The 16,472-nt window shown below is 36.4% G+C and overlaps 1 long non-coding RNA gene across 1 annotated transcript; it reads right to left on the bottom strand.

The window, feature by feature from the left end:
- Positions 1–7,533: 7,533 nt before the first annotated feature.
- Positions 7,534–8,027, bottom strand: LOC125647986 (uncharacterized). Its single transcript, XR_007360163.2, has 2 exons — positions 7,843–8,027; positions 7,534–7,675 (listed from the first exon to the last, which is right to left on the bottom strand). It is a non-coding gene; the product is annotated as an uncharacterized LOC125647986 (long non-coding RNA).
- Between the last annotated feature and the right edge of the window lie 8,445 nt (positions 8,028–16,472).

Raw genomic sequence — 16,472 nt, 5'->3', positions numbered from 1 at the left:
TGAGAGATTGATAAACAGTTTATCATTGTACTGTCACGTGAAATGGAAGGAACGCGGCGTTTTCATTAATGGTGGGTATAAATCATTTCCATGAATGGATCCGAGAAGACATCGTAACTTTCCCGGACTGGCAGTTAGTTTTGTTTGTTGTGCCAGTTGGGCTTCCTTAAGCTGAGCAATCAATTTCATCACGCAGTATTCAGTGTGCAACAAACAAATCATATTCTGTTCTGTGATACGTTCCCCGGTGCTATTTACGTTTATTTACACTCCTACATTAAAAATGAGTGACAACTTCAAAACAACTTTTGTTGGAGGTTTTTTTTTACCATTTTAAATTTCAGAAACCTTTTCCAGATTGAAATATTCAGCCACTCTTAATCATGTGATGAGAAAAGATGACGAGGACAATGAATTACTTTCTCTGGAGACGTATGCACTGATTGTTAAGCAGAAGAAATCTATAAGCTTTACTGCCCTAAACATAAAGCTGCATTTTCCAACGGAACATGCACGCAATTCTGGTTTGTTGTTTTTTTTATTGTAAACTTTTTTTTTTCGAAAGGAAATCACATCGAGAGAGGAAAAAAAAACCTCCATATAACAGATTCCCGAAAAATATGCGATAAATTGCAAGAAAAGAGATTTTTTTTTCCCCCTATCAAATTCCGATCAGGTTACAAAATCGTCAATATCCATTAAATTAATTATTTCGTTAGAATTCTGTTAACTTGTGTCTGAAGATATATTCAAATCTAACGAATAATTAAATTTTGTTCATAATATAAAGTATAGTTTGTCTGAAAACAGCTGTCACTTGGGAATTGATTTTTCTTCGTAATTTGCAACAGAAACAACCCAGGGGATAGTTTTCTAAGGTTCCTTTCACTTAGATTACAACAAGAGATGAGATGTGGGTTCTACTGCATATACAACAGATTGTTAATCTAAATTTCTTGTCTATAAACCTTTTCATGGTCACAGTACTTGTATTGTTTAACTATAAAGTAGGAGATTATGATCTTCACAAATCAATACAGGCACACCCCCACGTAAACAAGCGTCACCGTATATAACAGGAATAAACAACATTATCCCATGTCCTTAGTATCTACGATTAATTAACGTTGGCGAGAAACCCCTCTCACGAAATCACAAATGCGTAAAAGGTTGGGGTTGGGTTTTTTTTGTATCGATTTAAATGTAAATCTTGGCAATTATTTTGGGGTAACGTGAAACGATGACGCCAAAGGCGACATTCCTTCGAAATTTGTATCAGATAAAAGAGGAATATCAATAAAAGAAATGTTAAACAATGGTATCATTAAATTTAACAATAACTATAGGTTAGTATAAATTTAAAGCTCGACACAAATGGATACGATGGATCGAGCGAAGACGGCGATTTTACGCCGAGTATACACGAAATTAGGTGTCATTGTTTACATAAATGCTACCTATATAAAACCTTTAATCCAATCATATTTAACGTATTGTAAAGCAAAATTGTGTACAATTGAAAAATATTGAAGAATCACGTGTGTTCCTGTTATACAGATGTCATTCATACAACACCCATTAAACTGTTTTAAATATTGCAACTTGAAAGAAATTATAGAATTTTAATTTCAGATTAATACGTCATAAGACAACAAACAAATGTCCCTCTCGAGAATATTTCACTCATATGGAGACGTCACCAATGCCGGTGAAGGGCTACAAAATGCTCGGCGATTACGGCCTTTGAGCAGGAAGGGATCTTTATCGTGCCACACCTGCTGCGACACGGGACCTCGGTTTTTGCGGTATCATCCGAAGGACCGCCTTATTTAGTCGCATCTTCCGACAAGCAAGAGGTACTGAGGACCTATTCTAACCCGGATCCCCACGAGAAAGAATTCCATGCAATAATGGAAATGCGCAATTTATCTGGAAATAAAACGTACCATGCAATAATGGAAATGCGCAATTTATCTGGAAATAAAACCATGCAATAATGGAAATGGGCAATTTATCTGGAAATAAAAACATGCAATAATGGAAATGCGCAATTTATCTGGAAATAAAAACATGCAATAATGGAAATGCGCAATTTATCTGGAAATAAGAACATGCAAAATTGGAAATGCACAATTTATCTGGAAAATAAAATCATACAATAATGGAAATGCGCATTTATCTGGAAATGAATTCATGCAATTATGGAAATGCGCAATTTATCTAGAAATAAAATCATGCAATAATGAAACGGGCAATTTATCTGAAAATAAAATCATGCAAGAATGGAAATGTGCTATTAATCAACAAATAAAATCATGCAATAATGAAAATAGGCAATTTATCTGGAAATGAAATTATGCAATAATGGAAATGCACAATTTATCTGAAAATAAAACCATGAAAGAATGGAAATGAGCAATTTATATTTTTGATAAAACGTGCAATAATGGAAACGCGCATTTATCTGGAAATAAGATCGTGCAATAATGGAAATGCGCAATTCATCTGGAAATAAAATCATGCATTAATGAAAATGCGCAATTTATATGGAAATAAAACCGTGCAACAATGGAAATGCGCAGTTTGTCTGGAAATAAAATCATGCAATAATGGAAATGTGCAATTTATCTGGAAATAAAATCATGCAATAATGGAAATGTGCAATTTATCTGGAAATAAAATCATGCAATAATGGAAATGCGCAATTCATCTGGAAATAAAATCATGCAATAATGGAAATGGGCAATTCATCTGGAAACAAGCATTTTGAGAGTATTGCAAAGTAATACATAGTCCCCTACCGGAGGCAAAAATTAATGGACCGCAACAATATTCGAAGTTCATTATGAGACTAAGGTTATGGTAAAAGGGAAGATTGGGAAACCAGGATAGGAATGGTTGGAAATCAACTACTATTTAGGTACAAAGACTAGATCAAGAAAACTTCAAAATCGATCTGTAACTTGTTATGTCAAAGCAATCATCATGATGTACTGAATATAAAATGAATATATGTAAGCACAACAACAAAAAGTTGGGAAAACTGACAATTCATGCTATTTTTCTAAGTTCAAGGGCCATAACTTAGTGAAAAATCAATGGACCGAGACGAAATCCTAACTTGATCTGTAACTTGTTATGGCAAAGCAATGTACTGAATATCTGCAAGCACATGAAAAAAGTCTGGAACACTGATTTGCAGGACGGACAGAGCGCAAACCTAAGGCCCCCTTCGACTTCGTCGGTAGGGGACTAATAAAACCATGCAATGATAGAAATGCACAATTTATCTGGAAATGCGCATGTACTTTTGATTCCTTTAAATGACTTTAATTTGTCTACATGTACCTATTTCATTGAAATATCAGTGTTTCATTCACAGACACGCCTGCTGACATGGATGGCCATTTTATTTTTGGAATAGATCCTATCGCAATAATGAATTTATTCCCCATGGGTAACAAATTTATTTTCATTCAAAATTGCGACAGATTACAGTTGTGTAGAGAAACTATAATTAAAATAACCCTTTATGTATGATAACAAAAACGTTATCGAAAGAACCTGAGCTAAAAACCATGTTTAGATTACATTATGTATTTGAAAACCAAACGTAAGTAATCGTCAACAAATCTGTCCTATACATGTAACACGTCAAGAAACCATTCTTAGAAATCGTTTTGTTTCAATGGTGAAAATTCCTGTTCATGACATTTATTTAAAATAAGTAACAAATATACTAGAATGAAAAAGTGAAAATAACGAACAAATCATCGATTTCATAACTCCTATAAGGAATACGAAATAGAGAGTTGGGCAAACACGGGCCATGGATATACCAGAGGTAGGATCTGGTGCCTAGGAGGAGTAAGCATCCCCTGTCGACCGGTCACACTTACTGTGAGCCCTATATCCGGATCAGGTAAACGGAGTAATAATATTGTTTTGGTTGTTGTTTTACCTCCTGATAAAAAATGTAGCTTACTTATATGACTGTATGTCGCTCAGTACTGTTGCATTGTGGGTTGTTTTGTAGTGCCAATGTCTACCGTGATACAGGATCTCCGTTGTTAAGGTCAGACATTCGCATCTAGGAACCCAAGGACTGAAGAGCAGACTGCCAGATTGATCATTGTATAATAAAGATGCAGAAGTTATACGCAAAATTGTTTCCTACAAGAACATCATGTAACAGTTAAGAACAATTTAATTATGATAATGGTAATCATGTAACAGTTAAGAACAATTTAATTATGATAATGATAATCAAATAATGTAATATGTCGTCTGATTTGTGTTTATGTAAGTTCAAGTTTTTTTTGCCCTCAAAACCATCTGTAACATGGTACATGATTCGATATATCCTAGTTAACTCGAAATAAAAGACACCACACTGTCTTCCATTTATCTACTTCATATTTGGATATTTTATTTTTCGTAATTTCCCTGCATGGTCGTTATAACGATCTAGTTTGCAAGTACAACCTGTCAATAAGTCGAATGCTGTCTGAAGTGTACCAATTGTAATGTTGTTCTTTACACACTGATTTTGACTACGGATCACTCCATTTACCTGATATGATATAGGGTTCACGTCGCATGTGGCCGGTGGGTAGGGGACGTTACCTTTCCTAAAAATCCTGGAGTCCCGTAAGAATCGGTCGTCAGTATTCCTTCCTTTCTTGTCGTAAGAGAATTTTTCAGTCATATGGAGACGTCACCATTGCCGGTGAAGGGCTGCAACATTTAGGCCTATGCTCAGCCTTTGAGCAGGGAGGGATTTTTATCGAGTCGCATCTGCTGTGACACGGGACTTCGGTCTCGCCTCATTTAGTCACCTCTTACGACAAGCAAGCGGGTACTGAGGACCTATTCTAACCTGGATCCCCACGAGACAAGCGAACTACATTGGAAAAGCAAATATGTCAGTGAAAATAGCATTATAATCCTTCATCCATTTCGCAAATGTAAGTTGAGTGTCAAATCATTTTTTTTTAAAAATATACTCTATCTGAAAAGCAGTTTCCCATATTGGTGCGTATTGAAACGGAGTCATTCCGTTATAAGATGTTGTTTACGAGAATGGTATCATACTGAGCTACATTAATTACTAGCATCAGACCCGAAATATTTTAATAGGCTACCAGGTGTCCCAAACTTTACACAATGTAATTATACAATTTGAAATAACCACAAGAGCCATATGATTTAACCAATTTTTGTTGTATATCTTATTTTGATTGAATAAACACAATCATTTAGCAACGTAGTACGGGAAAATTAGCACCATTGGAATTGTGATAGTCACAAATTACATCATAATTGCTAAAGATTGCCTTTCAGTCAAAATAGATTCATCAAAATGGCGAGGTACTTCATTTAAAAACAGTCCCCGGCTACTGTGAATAATACTCATTCAATAGCTAAATCGATGGATCAAATCGATATTTGATATACATGTATAACGAGAGATAACTCTCAATGAAACTCTCCACTTCGTTCCGCCAGAGTTATTTTTCTTTACCTTTGTTTCATAATATTATGAAAAATATATTAACGAATATTAGAATCATAAACTATGATTGGAATATAATCTTATGGAACCAACATTCGAATATTTGTTGACATCCCTAAAATTAACAGGTTGAAATAACAGTTTCAGATTTGACGACCGGGTGTTAAAAAAGTTAAAAGGGTTTCAACAGTCTCGTTAAATGTTACCATTTCGCTATAAAACCTGTCATTAAATCGAATTCTTACTCCTTCTGGACACGTGACCCCAACCTCTGTCCAGAGTTTCTTTAGTCACTGTCTGTTATCTTTGTTTGTTACTTTTGTCAGTTACGACTTATTTCTACAATGAAAGGCGAAGACAACGAACAGTGATCAATCTCATAACTCCTACAAGAAATACAAAATAGAGATTTGGGCAAACAGCCAAACACGGACCCCTGGATACACCAGAGGTGGGATAAGGTGCCTAGGAGGAGTAAACATCCCCTGTCGACCGGTCACACCCGGCGTGAGCCTCATCTCTTTTCTTGCTGCGATTGATTGATTGAATAATTTTATGTCCCTCTCGAGAATATTTCACTCATATGGAGACGTTACCACTGCCAGTGAAGGGCTGCAAAATTTAGGCCTATGCTCGGCGCTTATGGTCATTGAGTAGGAGGGATCTTTATCGTGCCACACCTGCTGTGGTACGGGACCTCGGTTTTTGCAGTCTCATCCGAACAATGGGGCATTGAATCGCCTCTTACGACAAGCAAGGGGTACTGAGGACGTCTTCTAACCCGGATCTCCACGGGATTTTCTTGCTGCGATATCATTATATTGATTGTATCTTGTTTAACGTCCCTCTCGAGAACTTTTCACTCGTATGGCGATGTTACGATATCATTTTATATACCTTACTGGACTTTCCATGAAAGGTGAAGATAACGAACAGTGATCAATCTCATAACTCCTATAGGCAATACAAAATGAGAGAGTTGGGAAAACATGGACCCCTGGATATACCAGAGGTGGGAGCAGGTGCCTAGGAGGAGTAAGCATCCCCTGTTGACCGGTCACACCCGCCGTGAACCCTAATGTAATATTGAATTAACACGTCATTTCCAATCAACGACTACGGATTACTAAGTTTACCTGATCAAAATAGGGCTCACAATGGGTGTGACCGGTCGAGAGGGGATGCTTACCACTGTGGACTTGGTGCAGTACGTTATCAGGAGCAGGATATATAGAACCCTGTAATAAACTCTGCCAGCATAGGGCTGACAAAAGCTGAGAGGAATTACCCTGCACACATAGACCGATCGCGGTAGCTCAGTGGTAGAGCGTTCGTTTTGTAAATGGGAGGTTGTGAGTTCAAGACCGCTCGTGCCATTGCCGTGTCAAACCTAAGGAGTAAATATAGGTAGTGATTGCTCCTTTGCCAAACGCTCGGCATTCATTAATAAGAATTACGGGTCTCACAAAAGGGGGGGGGGGGCGTTGGCATGTTAAAGAACCCTCACTGCTACGGCCCTGGGCGATAAGCATAGGTCTTTTGTGGTACTTCCAGCTTGTGCCGTCTCATTGTGTGTGAAATATTCTCGATTGGACGTAAAACAACCAAACAACACTGCTGATAAGTTAGATAACAGAGATCCTGCACTTAGGAATTGGATTCCTCAGCGGGAAAAGCCCAAGCAGGATGACCAGTCACCTTCAGTCATCCAGAATTTTCATTCACTGAAACTGGTAAAATGGAATTTTACAACAAAAACCCAGGAAGAATAAATAGAACAATAGAGTTTGTAGTTTCCAACGAGCTAGTTTTCAAAATGTTCTTTTAAAAACAATTTGGGGAAAACAATTACCATCACACAAACGATCCAACATATAGTACCCTGTTTTGTAGATTGATTAAGAATGGTTTTACGCCGTTTTGGCAATATTTCAGCCATTTTACGGCGGTTAACTAAGGTCACAAACTACCAGGAAATGGAGGAAAATTCGCCTTCAGAAGCCCATGTTTTAATCTTCAGATTTTATTACCATGGCAACCAATTTTCAAAAATAATGTATATGGTTCTTGAAAGTACACATGTGAAAGATTTTAAAGGTCCATCATGACATCTGATGCTAGCCTGGAAATGGGTCGAGATACACTCAGGCACCTGCCATCCTGGAAGTAAAAAAGCAACAAAAATGAGGAAAATATACCCATTTTCAACCCCTCCTAATTAAAAAAAAAAAATTCCAGTAAAATTCCTAACCTTTCCAACAAGGCCAAATTTGCAATAGGGTCCTTGATTCCTTTTCGAGATATTTTACATCAAATTTTCAACTTACCGTTTAAAGTGAAAGTAGAATTGCCCGCCTAGAAGTCAAACTCTCATACATCTCACAGTCACAGTTTCGAATCCCATAAAAAGGCACTGGATCAATGTAGAATGGTCACCTCCCTATATTAATACAGATATCAATAACAATGAAAGTATTTAAATTCTATAAAATACTCTTTTAACATATTTACATTTTAAACCTGGTCACTTTAGCTTCGTATTGGCAATTCGCCAGGTATATTGAGACTTAAATAAAATATGTTTACTTGTGGGTGTTTGAGTTTTCCTGACGGCCCCCAGTGAACCTACTCTTTTTCGAGCATCAGGGAAACGATTTTTTGCGTGCCAAGGGGGTTGTGATCCTTGACACGGGCCACCGTTTAACGTCCCATCCGACGGACATAAAAGTTAAAAATACATAAACAGGTAAGAAAAGGGGGGGTTGGGGTTGGATATTTCATGTATATAAACAGTTGTATTATAAAACTTCAAATTTTCCTGTAAAAATCACATTCTTGTAGATATTACATATACTATAATGATTGTCAATAATTGTAAAAAGTTCTTTCATTGACCGCACATTGTTAAAAATTCTATTTCGTATGGGCGTAAAATCACTACATTCTAAAAGAATGTGATATGTAGCTAATGGACAGTCAGAAGATCTGTTTAGTAGGTAAGAATGTGTCAATTTTGAATGTTCGATACGTATTCTTAAAATAGTCACTTCGTCTTGGCGTTTAATTACGATGTTACACGGTTTGTTTACTTTGTTTTGAATAGAGTAAAGTTTACTTGTGTCACAGAAATCACAATAAATTCCCAAAGAGAATTTACATACAGACTTATGAAATATTTCAAATCAGTGGAAGGAATTTTGAAGTGTACAATATCATCATGAAGTGCATTTTTTGCCGCTTTGTCTGCTTTGGTGTTGCCATGGATACCAATGTGACTTGGGATCCAGCAGACTCAACTATTTTCACTCGTTTAGTTAATTAAAAGATAATACCTGTTTAGGTACTGCATTTCCATGTGGATGCAATGATAATGTATATGATTTAGGAAATCTGACTAGTCCACAAGAAAATAACGTGAATGTGATGAGGCTCTTTCCAAATACTCAGAGACTTACGTAAACGCAGTCAAGGACATAGTTCATATAAAAGACCAAGTATAAATGATGTCACATATGATTCACTTACGTCAGCAGACACGTTATATTCGCACAAAACTTTACTTTGTTACATTGATAGTTTTGTTTGTATTTCCTACTAATATACTTATACTATCGCATCCAAACTTTTTAATTTTAAAACAAAATTTGCAGTGCCTAGATGTAGACCATCTAATACTTAATCCACGGTACGTATTCTTGTTCTTCGTCTTCTTTCAATGTTGATATAGTTGAAAATGGGGACCTCAAATCACTTATTCTTAAAGATCCTATATACAGAGAATCTCGGTCTTTCAACTGGCAACATAAATCCATCTCTATTATGAATTCTGTCGAAGATTATGCAACACAATGGGCTAAATATGAAAAAGAAGAATTTGATACATCAATGTACGAGGAATATTAAAATCCCGCATTAGACACATCAAAACAAAAGTACGTACCATCTATCCTTCTGTGTTTAGTAAACAAGACGTGATAGAGAATTAGGTAGGTTACACGTACATGAGGAATATGATTTGGTTCAAGCTGACAAAGCATGTAACAACATTGTCTTTGTTTGTAAGGTTCATTATTACGACTGTGCTGTAAACGAACTTGGCATTAATTCCACTTTTGGTAATCGCACTTATACCCCAACTGCCCTTTCAAAACACGACATTCTTCAAAACCATGCTTCAGTTTTAGATACATTTAATATCCCAGTCAATGGGTCGGATGTATATGAGTTACCGTACCTATACTGGATTCCTAAACTTCATAAAAACCCTTACAAACAAAGATAACATTGCTGGATCCAGTAAGTGCTCTACCTATCCTGTATCTTCGCTCCTCACAAAAATATTAAGGAAGTATTCTACATCGTCATAATAACTGAACAAACGTTGCAATATTTGATCTTTTCAATTTGTATTGTATAATTTTCCATTTCTATTCTATATTTTGCATTTGCATTGCATAATTTTTCATTTGCATTGTATAATTTTCATTTGTATTGTATATTTTTCCATTTGTATTCTATATTTTCCATTTGTGTTGTATAATTTTTATTTGTATTCTATATTTTCCATTGTATTATATATTTTTTTCGTTTGCATTGTATAATTTCTATTTGCATTGCAAAACTTTTCATTTGTATAGCATCTGAGGGATTGTTTATTTTGATTTGTTACGAAGGATTTCATTAGTTTAGGTTCCACTTATATTTAGCCGTCACAAGGTGACGTACCACAAATAGACTGACTATGTTACATGTACAGTACGGCCATCGCGGATCCTGTATTAGACCGCGCTCCCCCCGCGGTATGTTAATCCTTCCCGCGCTATCCCTCCGCGGGATTTCATCGCGGGGCAGATTTATACCGCCGCGGTGTGAAGTACCGTTATTTACCTGTTAGGACAAACTAACTGTACAATAGCTATTTCATTCGTCGGCAGAAAATGAGTACGGCTTGCTTATGGACAGCTACATGTATCTCGCATTACATACCGGTATATTAAATAAATCATTTTAGAAAAAATGAAAAATAAAATCAGGGACCTACTAAAACCAGATATGCTTAGGATTTAGCATATGTAATACACCTCCAATTTTTTTTATTCTAAAACACCCAGCATTTAATTTTGTTTTTTTAATAGTATTTTTATGCTACATTTAATGATAAGGATGAGGAGCTGTGTCCTAATATTTTTTACAGTGAAAAAATAATACAAATAGATCTACAAATGACCGTATACGAGTGCAAGATTAATATGTTCTGTCTTATTTAATGGCGTTTGTGTAGACTTCGAGAATTGGTTCGAAAATTTATTAATAATAAGATATTATTTTGTATGCATTAAGAATTTAAAAAATGTAAATTTTATATTATGCTAAAAGAAAGACTTTCGTTTTCTCATTTCAATCGAACATCGTTTATATGTACACCTGTTGGGTCCCTGCTGCGCGTGTTCTTAAAACAACACACGGGGGAGAAGAAAATATAGAATAGAAAAGTAAAATTATACAATACAAATGGAAAAGATCAAATATTGCAACGTTTGACATGCCATAGACTTCCTTTTAAAGCATGAATTGAAATATAAATATCAGCAATATTTGTCTATTGTTTTGAAAAAAATTCTCGTTTAGCTGAGTAGCTCAGTAGGTTAGCACATCGACTGCTGAGCTGTAGATCGCGTGTTCGAGTCCAGCAAGGTTTTTTTTTCGAAGATTGCTTTCTACTAAAACTGCATATTTGGACTAAATAAAGTATATTTTCAAATTTTCAATTTCAAAATATTGTTGCACATTTCCTCCACTTTTCACCCATATCAAATACCTCTGCTGTAGCTTACCTCCTTAACAGCTGTGGAGGAGAAACTTTAAACGTACTATGCCACTATATATGTCAGAAGTGGCGTAAATCAAATGTGGATTCTAAAAGAAAATCTAAAGAACCTTTAGTAAACGTGAAATCGCAAAGCTTTTCTCAAATGAACATCAAAACGTATGGCTTTTCAACACTTTACATGACTATTCCTCACGATAAATGAAAGACTAGACTTGTTGACATCATACACAGTTGCTTCAACAAAAATGGAAAGCGGAAATATTCATATCTAGTGATCAGTCATCCAAAAAATCACTTTGTTAAACACCACGCACAATACTCTGAAGTTGAAATTAAAAATATGCTGGAGTTCCCCCTTGATAATATCTTCGTATAGTCTTTGGTGATCAAGTCTTCCAACAATATGTTGGAATTCCCATGGGCACGAATTGTGCTACTTTGTCAGTTGACCTGTCTTTATATTCTTATAATTATTCATTCAAAAACTTCTACATGAGAAGAAAATTCTTTGGCTGTGGCATTCTACGCGACAGTCTTCGAACAGTCTGTTAGAATTCCTATGGGCAGAAATTCTGCTCCTTTGTTAGCTGACCTGTTTTTATATTCTTATGATTATTTAATCAAAAGCTTCTAAGTGATTTTCATTCATATGTCGATTCGATATATCGACCTGATCTGGCGTGACCGGTCGAAAGGGAATGCTTACTCCTAGGCACCTGATCCCACCTCTGGTGTGTCCAGGGGTCCGTGTTTACCCAACTATGTATTTTGTCTTGCTTATAGGAGTTATGAGATTGATCACTGTTCGTTATCTTCACCTTTCATCCATGTGAACTCGAAATAAAAGACACGACAGAGTCGTCCACTTCTGATTCATACTTTTATTGAAAATAGATATTAATGCCAAACTAACAACTCAACTTTCTCATATTTAATGTAGCAATATTCCATTATCACGTGGATATGGGGTTTAATTATATCTCTCAACCAATTCTATACGCAAGAGCTTATTCTGCATATGATTAGTTTTTAAATCGAGACAGACTACTGCATTTCGCAAATTCTATGGTCGTTATAACAATTTAGTTTGCCAATACAACCTATCATTGGGTCAAATGCTGTCTGACGTGTTTCATACTGATTGTTAGGCCATTCTTGGTACACTGATTTTGACTACGGATAATTCCGTTTAACTAATCAAGATATAGTGCCCACGGTGGGTGTGACCGGTCGACAAAATAGAGTTGGGCAAACACAGATCGCTGGATATACCAGATGTGGGATCAGGTGCCTAGGATGAGTAAGCATTCCCAGTGGACCGGTCACACCCGCCGTGAGCCCTATATTTTGATCAGGTAAACGTAGTAATCCGTAGTCAAAATAAATGTGTCAAGAAACCACCTCACAATTGATATGAAACACGTCAAACGGCATTTGACCCAAAGATAGGTTGTATTGGCAAACAAGATTATTATAACGACCATTTACGAGCTGCTGACTTTAAACAACGTAATAAATGGAGTAATCCGTAGTTAAAATCATTGTATAAAGAACGGTTTAACAATAAGTATGAAACATGTAAGACAGCATTTGACTCCATGCATGATAGATTGTATTGCCAGACTAGATCGTTGTTATAACCATAGAATTTGCAATATGCTGATTTTAAATGAGACTTTTGCAACCCCTGGAACATCAACGTGTTTGTCGGTAGCCTGCAACGATTTAAAAACTGATCATACGCAGAAGAAAGTATTGCGTATCGAATTAGTTGGGAGACATAATCACCATATGCAGATGATAATGGAATATTGCTACATAAATATGAGAAGTTGACGACGGAGAAGCCGAAATCATCTTGTTTGTCATAATGTTGAGTTGTTAGTTTGCTGTTAGCGTCCATATTCAATAAAATATCTAAGTACGAAGTAGATGTGGAGAACTCTGTGATGTCTTATTTCGAATTCGAATCAACATATGAATGAACAAGAGGCCCATGGGCCACATCGCTCACCTGAGTCACCTTGGCCCATATCTGAAGACTTTCCATATATATTTGCATGTAAAACCTTGGTCCCTATTATGGCCCAAACTACCCTTTGCAAACTTGAATCTACACTATGTCAGAAAGCTTTCATGTAAATGTCAACTTCTTTGGCCCAATGGTTCTTTTAAAGCTTTTTTCTATATTTGTATGTAAAACTTTGACCCCCCCCCCCCCACTTGTGGCCCCATCCTACCCCCCGGGGACCATGATTTGAAAAAACTTGAATCTGCACTATGTCAGAAAGTTTTCTTGTAAATATCAGCTTTTCTGACTCAGTGGTTCTTGAGAAGAAGATTTTTAAAGATTTTTCCTATATATTTGTATGTAAAACTTTGATCCCCTATTGTGGCCCCATCCAACCCCCGAAGCCCATGATTTGAACAAACTTGAATCTGCATTATGTCAGGAAAGTAAATCTCAGCTTTTCTGGCTTAGTGGTTCTTGAGAAGATTTTTAAAAATTTTCCCTATATATTTGTGTGTAAAACTTTGATCCCCCCTTGGGGCCCCATCTTATCCCCAGGGGCCATGATTTGAACAAACTTGAATCTGCACTATGTCAGAAAGTTTTCATGTAAAAATCAGCTTTTCTGGCTCAGTGGTTCTTGAGAAGAAGATTTTTAAAGATTTTCCCTATATATTTGTGTGTAAAACTTTGATCCCCCCCTTGGGGCCCCATCTTATCCCCAGGGGCCATGATTTGAACAAACTTGAATCTTCACTATGTCAGAAAGTTTTCATGTAAAAATCAGCTTTTCTGGCTCAGTGGTTCTTGAGAAGAAGATTTTTAAAGATTTTTCCTATATATTTGTATGTAAACCTTTGATCCCCTATTGTGGCCCCATCCAACCCCCGGGGCCCATGATTTGAACAAACTTGAATCTGCATTATGTCAGGAAGCTTTCATGTAAATCTCAGCTTTTCTGGCTTAGTGGTTCTTGAGAAGAAGATTTTTAAAGTTTTTCCCTATATATTTGTATGTAAAACTTTGATCCCCCCTTGTGGCCCCATCCTACCACCGGGGGCCATGATTTGAACAAACTTGAATCTGCAATATATCAGGAAGCTTTCAGGTAAATTTCAGCTCTTCTGGCCCAGTGGTTCTTGAGAAGAAGATTTTTAAATGACCCCACCCTATTTTTGCATTTTTGTGATTATCTCCCCTTTGAAAGGGACATGGCCCTTCATTTGAACAAACTTGAAAGCCCTTCACCCAAGGATGCTTTTGGCCAAGTTAGGTTGAAATTGGCCCAGTGGTTCTGGAGAAGAAGTCGAAAATGTGAAAAGTTTACGGACAGACAGACGGACAGACAGACAGACGGACGCCGGACAAAATGTGATCAGAATAGCTCACTTGAACCTTCGGTTCAGGTGAGCTAAAAACAGGTCAGCTAACAAAGGAGCACAATTCGTGCCCATGGAATTTACAACAGACTTCTGTAAGACCTGGTCACCAAAGACGACGAAGAGATTGTCGATGATTAACTCCAGCATGATTTTAATTTCGATTTTAGTGTACTTGTGCGTAGAATCGGAGTGGTGTTTAACAAAGTAATTTTTTGATTGACTGAACACTAGAGTAGTTAGGAGATTGATTACTGTTCGTTATCTTCACCTTTCATATAAATATTTCCTTTTTCCATTGTTGTTGAAGAAGCAGCTGTCTATGATGTCAAAAAGTCTAGTCTTTAATTTATCGTGAGGAATGGTCGAGTAAAGTGTTGAAAAAATATAGTATTGATGTAATATGATGTTACTATTTTCGTGAGGAGCAAAACATAGAGGCTTGATTAAACATTTTCTGGATCCAGCAATGTATCTGTGTTTGTAAGGGTTTTGTGAAGTTTAAGAATCCAGTATAGGTACCGTAACTCATATTCATCCGTCCCATTGACTAGGATATCAAATGTGTTTAAAACTGAAGCATGATTTTGAATTTCATCTTTTGAAAGGGTAATCGGAGTACAAATACGGTTTCCAAATGTGGAATTAATGGCAAATTCGTTTAAATAACAGTTGTAGCAATGAGCCTTACAAACAAAGACAATGTTGCAATCTTTGCCAGCTGAAACAAAACATGTTCCTCATGTAAAACTTATACGGTACCAATTTTGATGCACCAGATGCGCATTTCGACAAATAATGTCTCTTCAGTGATGCTCAACAGAAATGTTTGAAATCCGAAATAACAATGAAGTGTTAGAGCTATTATAGCCAAAAACAGCGTGCCAAAAAAAGTGGAGTTAAATTCGTCTAAGGATAAGAGCTATGCATGAGGGAGTTAATCCTTAATTTTGAAATGAATTTCTAAATTTTATAACAGCAATTAAATATACATCCGTATTTTCAAGCTAGTAACGAAGTACTTAGCTACTGGGCTGTAGAGACCCTCGGGGACTAACAATCCACCAGTTCATGTAACCCATCAAATTCTTTATCACTTTTGGTTTACTGAACACAGAAGGACAAGTGGTACACATTTTTATTTGATATGTCTAATACGGGATAGTAAATGTATAAAAGGTCAAGGTAACGAGCAGTGATCACTCTCACAACTCCTATAAAGAATAGAGAGTTGGGCAAACACGGACCCCTGAATATACCAGATGATGATCAGGTGCCTAGGAGGAGTAAGCATCTCCCAGTCGACCGGTCACACCCGCCGTGAGCCCTATATCTTGATTAGGTAACGGAGTAATCCGTAGTCAAAATAAGTGTGCCAAAAACGGCCTAACAAGTCAGAGAGCATTTGACCCAATGACAGGTTGTTGAAAGCCCTGTAACATCAACTTGTTTGTCAGCAGCCTGCCTCGATTTAGAAACTGATCATACGCTTAACAACCTCTTGCATATCGAATCAATGAATTGTGTTCATTTACCTAACCTGCACTGTATTCACTTATGCATAACGTTTGTTTATATTAATGTTTATTTATTCTATGTATAAAAGATAAACATATGAACTGTATTGTTCTTGGTAATAAATAATACATTACAACAAGCAGAACAAACTCTTGTATATAATTTTATAAAATGTATAATTGATTGTATATTGTTTAACGTCCCATTCAAGAATATTTC

Source organism: Ostrea edulis, chromosome 6 (genome assembly GCF_947568905.1).
Source record: "Ostrea edulis chromosome 6, xbOstEdul1.1, whole genome shotgun sequence".
NCBI lineage: Eukaryota > Metazoa > Mollusca > Bivalvia > Ostreida > Ostreidae > Ostrea > Ostrea edulis.
Note: the sequence above shows the minus strand (reverse complement) of the source record. Positions and strands in the feature narration are given on the sequence as shown.